The 12846-nt window shown below is 42.0% G+C and overlaps 1 long non-coding RNA gene across 2 annotated transcripts in view; it reads left to right on the top strand.

The window, feature by feature from the left end:
- Positions 1-11982, top strand: part of LOC138760605 (uncharacterized) — a 32083-nt gene extending 20101 nt beyond the window's left edge. For both annotated transcript variants that reach the window (XR_011355735.1, XR_011355736.1), the window contains one exon: positions 11073-11982. This is a non-coding gene — a long non-coding RNA (uncharacterized lncRNA). The remainder of the gene's footprint in view (positions 1-11072) is intronic.
- Positions 11983-12846: the final 864 nt, after the last annotated feature.

Genomic DNA, 12846 nt, shown 5'->3' with positions numbered 1-12846 from the left:
CAGCGACTCACCCGACGATGAGAGAGCTGGTGCCTTGCCATCATGTTGTTCTGTGTCCTCATGTAGCGGGCTTTCAAGCCTTCTATGGCTGATTTGTATGTAGCACAGTCTCTGATGACAGCAAACCCCTTGGGGCCCGAGAGAAGTGCAGATCCCCGGAGACTATCAGAATTGAAGAAGTCATGCATAGTTGTCAGGTAGGACTGGAAGCACTCCAGCCAGTAGACAAATTCCTCTGGGGCCTCAGGGGACAGAGGATCAACCTGGAGCATGCCTGGCTTCAACAGGGGTTCCATCCTGCTTCAGTTAAGCTATTAAAATTGCAACATGACTGATTGCACTCAGAGACACGAGGAGTACAAACAGGCTTTTAATAGCTTACAATCAATGGCCGGTTGACACAATAGTCCTCGGGTGAATCTGAGGTAAGGTGGAAAGATCAGGGTTTATATTTGAGGAGGTGAGGGTGAAGAAAGGGGAAGAGCCAGAACAATACACAGACAGTGAATTCCAGATCACTGCAGCTTGCACATTTCTCTGAATTTACGCTTTAAAGATTCAGGGTCCCTGTCTTGACTCAGTCAGACTGGTAATGAAGTTCTCGTCACGCACTTCGCCTGTGTACAGAAACAACCTTTCCCTTTCAATGGCTTCCGGGCCCACCAAATTTAACAGAATATACACCCTGGTATGGGCAGGCTTGTTGCTATGTGCTGCCATTATGAATATGTTGTATTCGTGTTCAAAGATACACCAGTTTTCGGCCACATTTCTATCAAACGTGACTGGGTTGGGCCGCCTGAATCCATCTGCCATTATGGCAACTGTGCAAAACATAGGCATGGTTATTCACTGCAACCAATTTGCGGTTAGAAGATTTCAGGCTTGGGATGCTCTTGATCCCACTTCTGACACCATGTGTGTTTAACAACGAGTCAAGTCGGCGGTTGAGGTAAACCAAATAAAAGTCTTTACTGAACACAACCAAACATGATAACAGTGTAGGTAGAAAGAGAGCCCACAGCGTGGCGTATACTCCCTGCTAGTTCTCAATTCAACTAATGCACCCTCACCGTGCTTGCACATGCACAATGCGCTGTTGCAAGAACAGTGGCTGCAATAGCCACTGATGGCAGTGACTGTCTACAGGCCACATCCATAGTCAACTAAAAAAAGGTGATAATGTTAACATCTCAAGATAATGCATACAGTTCAACTCTGCTCAGAAAACATATCGAGCAAGTCAGCAGGTGGCTTACCTCAATGTCTCTGGTTAGGCCTCGTCTAATAAAAATATTGAAACTGCATTAAATCAAGAATATGTTATATATATTGATGCTGAATGCAATCCCAGTCTGCTTTTGTTCTTACAATATGAATAGATTTCCAGTTATCTTCCCCCTTTAATCTCATACAGACACATTCCTGATTTATTCCATCATGTTTTTGACAATACACAGAAGACGACTCGGATTCTGACGGGCAGTTTAAAGAAAATTCGAACAAAGAAGTTTTCAATCACTTTGGAGGCCATTTTAACCCACCCTTCTCAATAGGAATCTGATAGGCCTGGGCGAAGTCAATGAAAGGTTAATGCTCTGCTGACCTAGTCCAGGGAGCTTTCCATTTGACAGATCAGGTTAAAATTTACTCCAACATTTTATTATATTCAGTCCTTTTTTTTTAACCAAATACCTGTACCTTTCACTTCATTTTGGTATTTAATCCAAGGTGACGTAAAGCAGAGCCTAAATAAATTATTCTTCCATCTTCTTGCACGATCATTCCTTGGAAGTCAAGGATGGGATAGTTGGCTGTGAAAATTACACAGGGCTTTTGCTGTTTATTTTCCATTTCTAATTTTCTCAAGGACTGTCAAATCTGTGAGAAATTTTGAACATATAATTTCCTATAAAAAATGTTCTGATTGTCCTTGCTGGGGTGTACCAGGTTGAGATGTTCCATTTCAACAGAGACATTCTCACAATCCCAGAAGCTTGGTTTTGAATGACAGCCTCTCAAATTCATCTGATAGCTGGCAGTGCAACCCTTTTTGTAAGCTGGTGATCAGAAGTAAATCTAGCTGCAGCCTAATTAGTCTTTCATCAAAATCAGAATTTATTGTCATGAACATGTCAGGAAATTCATTGTTACAGTTCAAACAGATCTTCCCTGCTCTTATGTTCCATTTTATGTCTAGCTGACCTGCCAGTTGAGATCCTTTCACAGTTCAGAGCTTGCTTGCTGGCTTTCAACCATTCACCCTATTTTTGTAATGATTTGTCTAAATCATTAATATATATTGTGGATTGCAAAAGGCAACATACTGTTATCACTGTGTACCCTGAACTGGAAACAGTCTATCGGAAAACACCCATTGATTGTTTCCCTTTGTTGCATGCCATCGAAAAAATTTTGGATAAAACTTGTGACTTCCCCTTGGATCTCATGGGCTTTTATTTCTCTGTCCAATCTGCAAAAAGGGACATCATGAAAAGCCTTAACAAAATGCATTTAGGAATGACAAATTTATCAACTTCATTGACCCTCTTTGCCATTTTAAAGCATTATGCTGACATTTCTTGAATAATCTGTACCTTTCTGAATAATGATTAATGCGATTTCTCGGAATCTTTCCACCAGCGCTGTCTAGCCTGTCATTATCCATAACAAATCCATGGAATGCATGAACACTCATAAAAAAGAAACTCTTGTCATAATAGGTTATTCTTAAATAAAACATGCATTATATCACAAAATATTTTGTTCAAAACAAACCTAAATCATATCACTACATGCTACATTTAAATGAAATCAATGAAAGCACCACCTCAAATCATCAATGCAAATCTTTCATTTTATCCTCTTCGTTATGCTAAAATTCTACTCTGTTATATTTAAATGCAATCCAAATAATATCAGATGCTTATACAAACTTGTTGCATGTGAGCCTGTGAAGACAAACATCGCAAATTTGATTCAGTATTGTGCTAATATTTTTTTATCAATCCTTTTTATTTCTCTTCTCAGACAATTTAAAATTGCCTTGGCTGAAATCCAAATCAATATTTCCTTCTTATTGCTGTTCTTATTTCACTACCTATCAGATTACATTTGGTTCTTCACAACAGCCATATCCCCTAAAATATGAGGAAATGGTGAATGTGAAAATATACCTTGAAGTATCTTTATTCCATAAATAGCATATGATTTAGAAGTTTCTATAAGCCTGATTAGTGTGATAATGTCAAAAATAATTTTCCAAAAGGTGAAATTGACTGAGTGAGGTGATGTACAATTTCAATTTGTTACAGATTAGGTCTTTATTCTTTGGAGCATAGAAGGTTGAGAGGGGATTTGATAGAAGTATTTAAGATTATGAAAGGGATAGACAGAGTGGATGTGGATAGACTATTTCCGTTAAGAGGAGGAAAGATTAAAACAAGAGGACATGAGTTAAGAATTAAGGGGCAGAGGTTTAGAGGTAACATGAGGGGGAACTTCTTTACTCAGAGAGTGGTAGCCGTGTGGAATGATCTTCCGGGAGAAATAGTGGCGGCGGAGTCAATTGTATTATTTAAGAAAAGGTTGGACAGGTATATGGATGAGAAGAAGATGGAGGGTTATGGGCATTGTGCAGGGAGGTTGGACTAGAAAGGGGTGTTTGGTTCGGTGCGGACTAGAAGGGCCTAATGGCCTGTTTCCGTGCCTAAAAATAATCATGCCAGAAGTCCTCTGCGTAAATGTGTATGTGACTGTAGTTAGGGGAGGGAAGATCATGGGAATTCGCTCTTTAAGCTCAGTTTGGAAGGAAATTAAATTCTGAATAAAATAGCATTGAGCAGGAGATGTGGGAAGGGCAAGTGTAATCAAAAGGGAATGCTTTTATTAAATGAATTGAACCTTGGCATCATTATTTTATAAAACTAGTCTTTTCTTGCCATACAACTTTAAAATGCTGATACAGCAAATAATATTTACTCCTAAATATTTGCAATCTAAGATTTAAGCAGAATTGAGGATAAGATAACATTGTATTCCCTACAACATGCAATTAAATTCTTTAACAGATGTTTGTTTTAAGAATATCTCAAACAAATTTATTTCCCTTCAGTCTATTGCTCTATTAATTGCCCAGAGGAGAAACTATAAAAATGAAATATAGTGTTAATACCTTTTCATGGAAGTGACTTACTGTGTAATGATCATTTGCAGAATTACTTAGCTGTTATGCAGAAAGATTGCAAATAAAGTTGAACATGGAAGACAAGAAAGAAAAGGGCAAACTGAAGGAAAACCCACCTATGTTCAAGGGGCACTTCAAGCCTTGAGTTACATGGCACTGCAGACGGCCAATATTATTTAATAACACTGGACTTTGGGGATGGCAGATTGATGAGGATCTAAGAGAGGGACAGACCTTACTGGGGAGGGTCAGGTGGAATTCTGCATCCTGATGCTTTTGATATTCAAGGTCTACCAGGATATTGCATGAGAGGCATTATAGTAAAAAAAATAACTTGTGAAAGAAGACCGAATCCCTTTCAAAGAGGTGGTATATTTTATTCTGAAATGAATAAAAATGTACATGAGCCTGAAGACAAGCATCCAGCAGCACAAGGACAGCTTCTCCTTCCCCTTTGCCATCACATTTTGGAATTTTTTTTGCACTATTTATTTTTTCAGGTAATTTATAGCAATATTTGGACTATAATGCTGCCACAAATAGCCAAATTTTGTGACAGGTTCATGACAATAAATTCTGAGATTCTTATTCTGAAATAAGGATAAAGGGGGTGAGGCATCTAAATTGAAACCAAATGCCATTTTTTTCTGTGCTTAAAAAATAATAAGAAGCAACAGAAAGATACTGAGGTTCTCAGGAACCTTGTCCTTCCTATAGATGCTGCATAACTTGCTGGAAACTGCATCATAAGGAGCAAGTCCACGTCTGAGAAAGAGAGACAGAATGTTCTTCCGATGCACGGTAAATGGTAGGGCATAATGTGTTATAACAGAGGGCTCTGGGAGTACAGAAATATGGGAGAGGTATGGAAGGATATGGACTAGGTGCAGGTCAGCGAAATATAATAGTTCAGCACAGACTGGTGTGACAGTGGCGTAGAGGAGTAATGTGGGTAACTAAATGGAGATTGGCATCTGGTCTGCCACGGGCGACCTCCACCCACAGGAGTAATTCTCTATTGAACCATATTAAATGATTTATCCCCATCCCCAAGTGGATAAAGCCAGTCTGGGGACTGGCCACAATCCCAATCTCCCCCTCGCAGATCCATAGCTGTACCTGAAGCTTCAGAAGCCTTCTTCACAGCAAACTCATATTTTACAATATTGCCTCCTGTCCCGTGTCCATCTGATCTTGATGGGGACCAAAATGCTATTCTCACCAAACGCATACGATCTTTGATGTTTTCAGACCAATCTATATTATTTGTCTTTATCATATTACCCACCTTTGGGGGCAAACACTAACAGGATGGCATTAAACTGGCCTGATTGCTGCTCTCAGTTAAAGGGCTCATCTCCTGCAAAGTGTTATGACACTTACACGGAATTGCTTTTGCCTGTTGTAAGGGAGACCGTACGGCATCAGCAGGAACTGCCTGAAGCGCCTCTTACAGTTAGAGAAAGAGAAGCAAAAGAGAGTCCTCTCAGTGCCACAATGTGTCTATGGATTCGCCTCCAGGGCTCCCGCAGCCTCTGCCATCACACAGAGTCCAGTCCAAATCATTGGTAACCCAAGCTCCAGATCCAACCTCGACACAATCAGGAACCCTTCGCCTTCAGCACCTCCTTGCATCCCGGTTTCGATACTTGGTACCCCTTCAGCCAGTTTCAAGCCAGTCTCCAGCAGTCCACAGCCTGGCATGGTTCTCCAGACGGCAGTCTCCAGCACCCCACAGCCTCCATGGGTTCCTCACCTCGAGTCGCCAACAGCCTGCCACATGCATGGGTCTTCCAACCTCAGAGCCTTTCACTGGTCCACCGCCGAGGTTACAGTCCCATGCATCATCTCCTCTGCTTCTCCTTCTCAGACAGGAGGTGGTCTCCCCATTTTCTGCTGTCCTGCACCAGTCCTCTGCTCTCCTGGAGTCTGCAAACCCTCGTGCCTGCTGCTGATCGGAGGTGCTGCCATCTTGGGCGCAGATCCTGCAGTCACAGGATTTTAAATAAAACTACTGTTGGCTCCTTTAATGGTTCAAAATGAGGAGCTCATGGCAGTTGACTGGACAGTTGGACCCTGCGGTAGTGCTGTGTCTCTGCTGCTTGCTCTCCGTGGGTCCGCATCAGCGGCAGCGCTTCCGTTACAGCGGCTCTGGCAGTGCCACCATATTCCTCATGGTTCCTTCAGGTGAACCTGTTCCAAAAATCGAATGCCTGTTCTCCAGTTTTAGACTTGCAATCCAGTACACGGGACACATTTGCTTGCTGGCGTAATGCTGTTCTTAGCACTTCAATAATGACATTAGTTTGATCACTCTCAATGACAGACAGGGATTGTTTCCAGTGTGGACAATCTGGACACTGGCAGAGGGACTGCCCATAGAACTTTCAGGGTCCCCAAACTTGGAGTTCACAGGGATCACAAGAACTTTGGAGATCTCGAAAGATGCTGCAGCAAACCCCTTTAACCATGGAAAACTCTTTCAGTGACTAAAACTGGATAATGTATTCTCTGTTTTAACTATGGGACATGATGAAGAACCTATGGCACATTTTCAGATGCAGGATCAGCCTCTTCCATTTATAATTGATACGGGGGGAATGTTATCAAGCTTGGATCAGGAAGTTGTGGATAGACTGAACCTTCCACTCTCTGGTGGTAGTGTGCTTCTGGCAGGACTAGATTATCTACACTCCCACTGTACACTGCCACTGGAAGCACGGTTGGTTCATAATATATGTAAAATCCTTTTACAGTAACAGATAACCAATACAATTTTTGCAGGATATGATCTTTTGTGTCCACTTCTGGTAGAAATTCAATGCACAGACAATGGTCTAGTTATAAAAACAAAACCTGCAGATCACTGACAATTTAAACATTTTCCTTTACCTCAATGGTGGTCTGCTGACCTACAACCACAAATCCTGTCGCTTTTCTCGTCACTTCCTAATCTGCACGTTACCCTCTGCTATGATCCAACAGGAGCTAATTATGAATTTGAGAAATATGCCCAAAATGAAGAGACGCCACAGAAATACAACTAATTGGTGGGAATGTACTATTAACAACAGTGGATCCACAGCGGCCCTTGTCATTCCCCATGTCCAGGTTACTAAAGGATACTGAGCAAAGGAATTAGGCTTTTTTAGTGCACATGCTTGTATAACAAGCAGACCCACAAATTTTTGACCTGTCGAGGAACTAAGTGAGTATTTTGCATCAGTCAGTCAGTCTTCACTGCGGAAGACAATAGCAATATACCTGATAGTCAGAGGTCTCAGGGAATAGAAGTAAATACAGTCAGGACTACTAGAGAGATAGTGCTTAGTAAGCTGAATGGAAAAAAAATAGATAAGTCTCCCAGACTGGATGAGGTGCACGCATGGATTCTGAAGGAGGTGGCTTTGGAGATAGTGGAAGCATTGTAATTGATTTTCCAGAAATCAATAGACTCTGGCATGGTTCCAGAGGGTTGGAAAGTCACAAATATAGTTCTGCTGTTTAAGAAAGGAGGGAGGCAGAAAAAAGGAAATTATAGGTCTGACATCAGTTGTTGGAAAGTTATTGGAGTTGATCCTTAAATATGAGGTTATGAAATACCTGGAAGTGCATGGCATGATAAGTCCAAGCCAGCATGGATTCATGAAGGGATTCATGCCTGACCAACCTAATAGGATTTTTTAAGGAGATCTCAAGTATGATGGGCAAGGGAGAGGCTGTGGATGTTATTTATTTGGATTTTCAAAAGGCCTTTGATAAGAGGCCACATAAAATGCTGCTTAAAAGATGATAGGTCAAGGAATTACAGGAAAAATATTAGATTGGGTGGAGTATTGGCTGATAGGCAGGAAACAAAGGGTGGAAATGAAAGGATTGTGTTCTGGTTGGTTGCCGGTTACTAGTGGTGTTCCGCAGGGGTCAGTGTTGGGCCTGCTTCTTTTTACAATATATAGTGACAATTTAGATTATGGACTGAATGGTTTTGTGGTGAAGTTTGCAGATGGCAGGTGGTGGAGTAGGAAGAGTTGAAGAAAAGTGAATGCTATGTTGGCATTCGTTTCAAGAGGAATAGTGTATAAGGGTAAAATAGTGTTGATGAGGCTCCATGGAGCACTGGTGAGTCCTCATTTGGAGAACTGTGTACAGTTTTGGACCACTTAATAATGCTGGAGAGAGTAGAGAGAAGATTTACCAGGATAATTCCTGGGAATGCAAGGGCTAACATATGAGGAATGTTTAGAGGCTCTTGGACTGTATTCATTGGAATATTTCTATTGAGAGGAGACCTCATAGAAACATATTGAATGCTGAAAGAATTGGACAGAGTAGAAGTGAATAAGATGTTTCCCTTGGAAGGTGAATCCAGGACAAGAGGCATGGTCTTAGAATTAGAAAGTATCTATTTAAAACTGAGAAAAAAATAAATTTCTTTAGCCAGAGAGTCGTGAATTTGTGGCTGCATACAACTGTGGAGGCCCAATCACTGGGGAAGTTTAAAGGGAAGATTGATAGGTATCTAATTAGTCAAGGGATCTGAGGAAAAGGCAGGAATTTGGAACTAGATGTGAGAACAGTTTAGCTCAGGGTGGATTTGTGGAGTAGACTCGACAGGCCAAATGGCCTACTTCTGCTCCTTTGTCTTGTGATCTTGTGAAATGTTCCAGAATGGGACTTTGCCATTCTGGCCTAATATACAATCGTATTCAGCAATAATCGGGGTGATCTGGAAGTCAGTCCTTCTGGCCCTGAGGTCCAAAGGCTTGTCTGTTAACTACTGGCAAGAGGCCCGCCCCGAGGGACTCCATGCCATTAAGTCACTCTTGAGCACAGCTACTAATCAGACCCCTCACGAGTGCCCTTTCTCGTTCCCCAGGAAATCAGTGACTAGGGTCTCCCTCCAAACTTGGCTCACATCTCTGGGATTGGTGCTCCTCTGCAATGGACCCACAAGTCTGACCTGCTGGTTGAACAGGTGCTCCTCCTCCACACCAACCAGAACTATGCCTACATCAGTTATCCTAATGGCCATGAGGACACCGTTTTGACCAGGGATCTGGCATCAGCAGGGGCACCACTCACCCAGCATCACAACTACCCAGCCCAACCTCCCCACCATGGGTACCCTTGGCCCACTCAGGATTCAGGGCTGATCTCCTCCCTTTGCCCCTCCAGAGGGCCCCATTCCTAGCAGACCAGACCCACTGGCCATCCCCCCCCCTTCCCGCAGGCAGACATTCAGATAATGTCCACACCAATGCCTGCCACGGCTATGGTGGACCCGCCAACCCTCAGGCAACCATGCCCTCACCGACCTTTGACCAGGAACCAACCCTGCAAAAGTCCCAAAGACTCTGACGGCTTCTGGACTGCCTAAATTTATAAATACCACTGGCACCATTTTACACACCCCCCCCCCCCGACTTAATTGTAAGGGGGTAAATGTGGTGATACGACCACCAGTCTATTGCAGGGGGTGATCTCTGTACCTGCAGGAAGACCACCTAAGAGGCTGACTTCACCTGGCCGACTGTCAATCAGCCAACTTGAATAGACCACCCATGGGGCTGACTCCACATGGCCGGTTGTCAATCAGCCAACTTGAATATAAACCTGAGCTGCCCCCTCCTCAGCCAGTCACACGGGGGCTGCCAAGGCTTGAACTGGTGTTCAGACTTTTACTGGAATAAAGCCTGTGGTACAGTCTTTTCTGAGTTTGTGCTTGCTTGCTTCTACCTCAGCGCAGCACATGGGTATACCTTTCAAAAATGCCATTTTTGTCTATGATCTGCTTGAAGCAATGAACCTTCCAAGCAAACTGGCCTTTGTCAAATCTGAAGAACACACTAATAAAACAGACCCTGTCTCTCAGGCATTGCAATGATAGAAGTAGCAGCAAAACAGGCGACCATCATACACAGTCATGAAGTTCTCACTTAAATTGCCAGTGAATTAACAAACAGACAGGCACTTCCAGACATTTACAAATAAAACAATGGCAATGAGATGCCCCAGCCATTGAATTACAGTCATGCGTTGAAATCCATTCAACCACTGGATTGTGGATAACACCGGCTGGTCAAATATGTGTACCAAATGTATTTTTACCACTCTTGCTTGATTGCATTCATAGTTGCACCCATCTTGGCAAGGAGAGAATGGTAGAAGTCCTATTGCAAGCATGGTAGCACCCAAAATTAGGCAGCAGAGAGAAAAGCTAGAAGCTGCGTTATATATATATATATATATATATATATATATATATATATATAAAATATAATTCCAGAAAGGCGATATCTTGTGCCCCAAGACGGACCATTTTCGTGCTTACAGCTTGATTTTATCAAGTTACCACATGTACTTAGTTATAAACATTGTTTAGTAATAATAGATGTGTTTAGTCAATGGAGAGAGTCAATACCCACCACGGTAATACTGCTCTAACTGTGGTAAAGGTACTATTATGTGAAAATTATACGCCAATTCAGTCTACCCGAGACAACAAGTTCTGTCAATTGTCCTCATTTTGTGGCTAAAATAAATGAGGAACTGTGCAATCAACTGGATATTCGGCAAGAATTCCATGGCTCCCATCTTCACAGGGGGCAGGAATTGTGGAATGAGCCAATGGAATGTTGAAAAATAAACTCGCTAAATTAAGAGGAAACTGGACTAAATTGGCGAAAGGTGTTACCCCTGAAATGCAGATCATTCTGTGATTGGTCCATGGCTTATCACCTGCAGAGATCATCTATGGGCGATCCCTGTAGACACTTTGGGAGCACAGTCCAGGAAAATCACAGCATGTGATTTGCTGTGCCTGGAGAAGAATTAATTCACTATGTCAAAAAAATTAACTAAAATATTACAGCTTTTACATCTGCAGATACGTCACACCTATCGTGAGGAATCAGAAGAGAGGGAAGAGAGTCAACTCCAGCTTGAGCCTGGAGATTATGCCCTGATCAAAAACTGGGGTCAGAGAAAGCTTGAACCATGATGGAAGGGTCCCTTCCAAATGCAACTAACAACTCTGATCACAGTAAAGGTCAAAGGACAATCTCGTTGGATTCATCACACAGACTGCAAAAGGATTGGTTCAACATGACTCTGACAGAAGCAAAGGGATTAAAGGACAATACAAATGAATGTCTTTTATTTTACTGTCCTGATAGTGGTACATAAGTTGTGGAATTAAATCTCTAGGGAGGTTCACAGTCCTTAAGGTCTAAATGAGAATGGCATGACATCACTTACTGTACCTACGGATATCCCTGATGTACATTATGTTGAAACTATAAATGCTTCTCATTGTTGGGTCGGCACTCAACTGTCAATCTACAGTGGTCCGGGGGGGTCCCCATTATATCAATATCATTTAATCAGACATTACATCAGGCCTGGAAATGCCACTCTAATTGGACTTTGAGCATTATAAAAATGTCTGAATGCCGACCTGTTACATATTTGCTTAACAATTGGTATAAGCCCAACTCTGATCTGTCCGAGACACCCTTTATTTTAAACAAAGCAGGTACTCTATAAGGGGAACTTGTTTGTGCAGGGGAAATGAAAATAGGACAGGAACGGGTCTGTGATAGTCCAGATTCTATCACCAATGTGTATATGTACAGACGGTAGTGTAGGATGACTGTGACTGGCTGAGAGTGTAGCCATACCTACTGGCAGGTCTTAAAGGATTGCTCCTAGCCAGACCAGGTCATTCTGAACTGGTTGACCTACTTGTGATATGCTCCAGTCTTTTAGTTAATAAAAGCCGTGGTTTGAATCAACAAGTCTTTGGTTTTTTTGATGCGCTCTACAGGGTCATTGTACCAAAATAAGTGATCAATTTAGCTATTTTACAGGTGAAACCTTAAATGGTACCTAGTGATGGACAAAATGTGTATCCATAGCTGCCATACTATTGGCAAGGGTGTTATTAATTACCTTATGGCATTTTGAGGATATTACTGACCATCCTTTGGTACAGGATGGAGCAAAAAAGAGCTATCTCTGAAACAGAGTGATATTTATGATTCTCTTCCCCAATTATGCTATCTAAAGCCACCCACAAACTGATCAATATATGTCCAGTGCCCAAGAAAAGCTTGCCAACACCACCGCAAGGATTGAAGAAAATACTCAGACCCAGATTCGCGGACTCACTGCGGAGGTAGTGGCTATACAAACCGTGGCTCTGCAGAATCGGATGGCCCTTGATCTGCTATTGGCAGAAAAAGGTGGTGCATGTGCAGTAGTCGGGCAGGAACATTGGTGGACAACAAAGGATGGTGGACAACATTCATTCAGTGTCTGTGTGTCCTGGCTAAAATTTTATTAGTTGTGTTGCTCGCGACTTTTTTGTATGATCCGATTATGTTTAAAGACCAAACTATTCTAATGACTAAATAAATTATCATGGAATGATAAAAGGAGGGAATACTAGATTACAGCATAGATTGTATAGATCTATGTTTGCTTCTTTCCTTTCTATAAATTTCAGGAACAATAAAGGCTTTAAAAAATATTTTTATGTGAAATACTGGAGTCTGTTAAATAAATTGTTTTCTTTTAGTAGCTCACCTGCAAGACATGAGAACCTAGGCCATGCTGTTCTTGAAACTCATGCTAGATGATTTGCAGAAGTCTGCAGATTA

This window comes from Narcine bancroftii, chromosome 4 (genome assembly GCF_036971445.1).
Source record: "Narcine bancroftii isolate sNarBan1 chromosome 4, sNarBan1.hap1, whole genome shotgun sequence".
NCBI classification, from domain to species: domain Eukaryota; kingdom Metazoa; phylum Chordata; class Chondrichthyes; order Torpediniformes; family Narcinidae; genus Narcine; species Narcine bancroftii.
The sequence above is the reverse complement of the archived record's forward strand: the minus strand, read 5'-3'. Positions and strand labels throughout refer to the sequence as shown.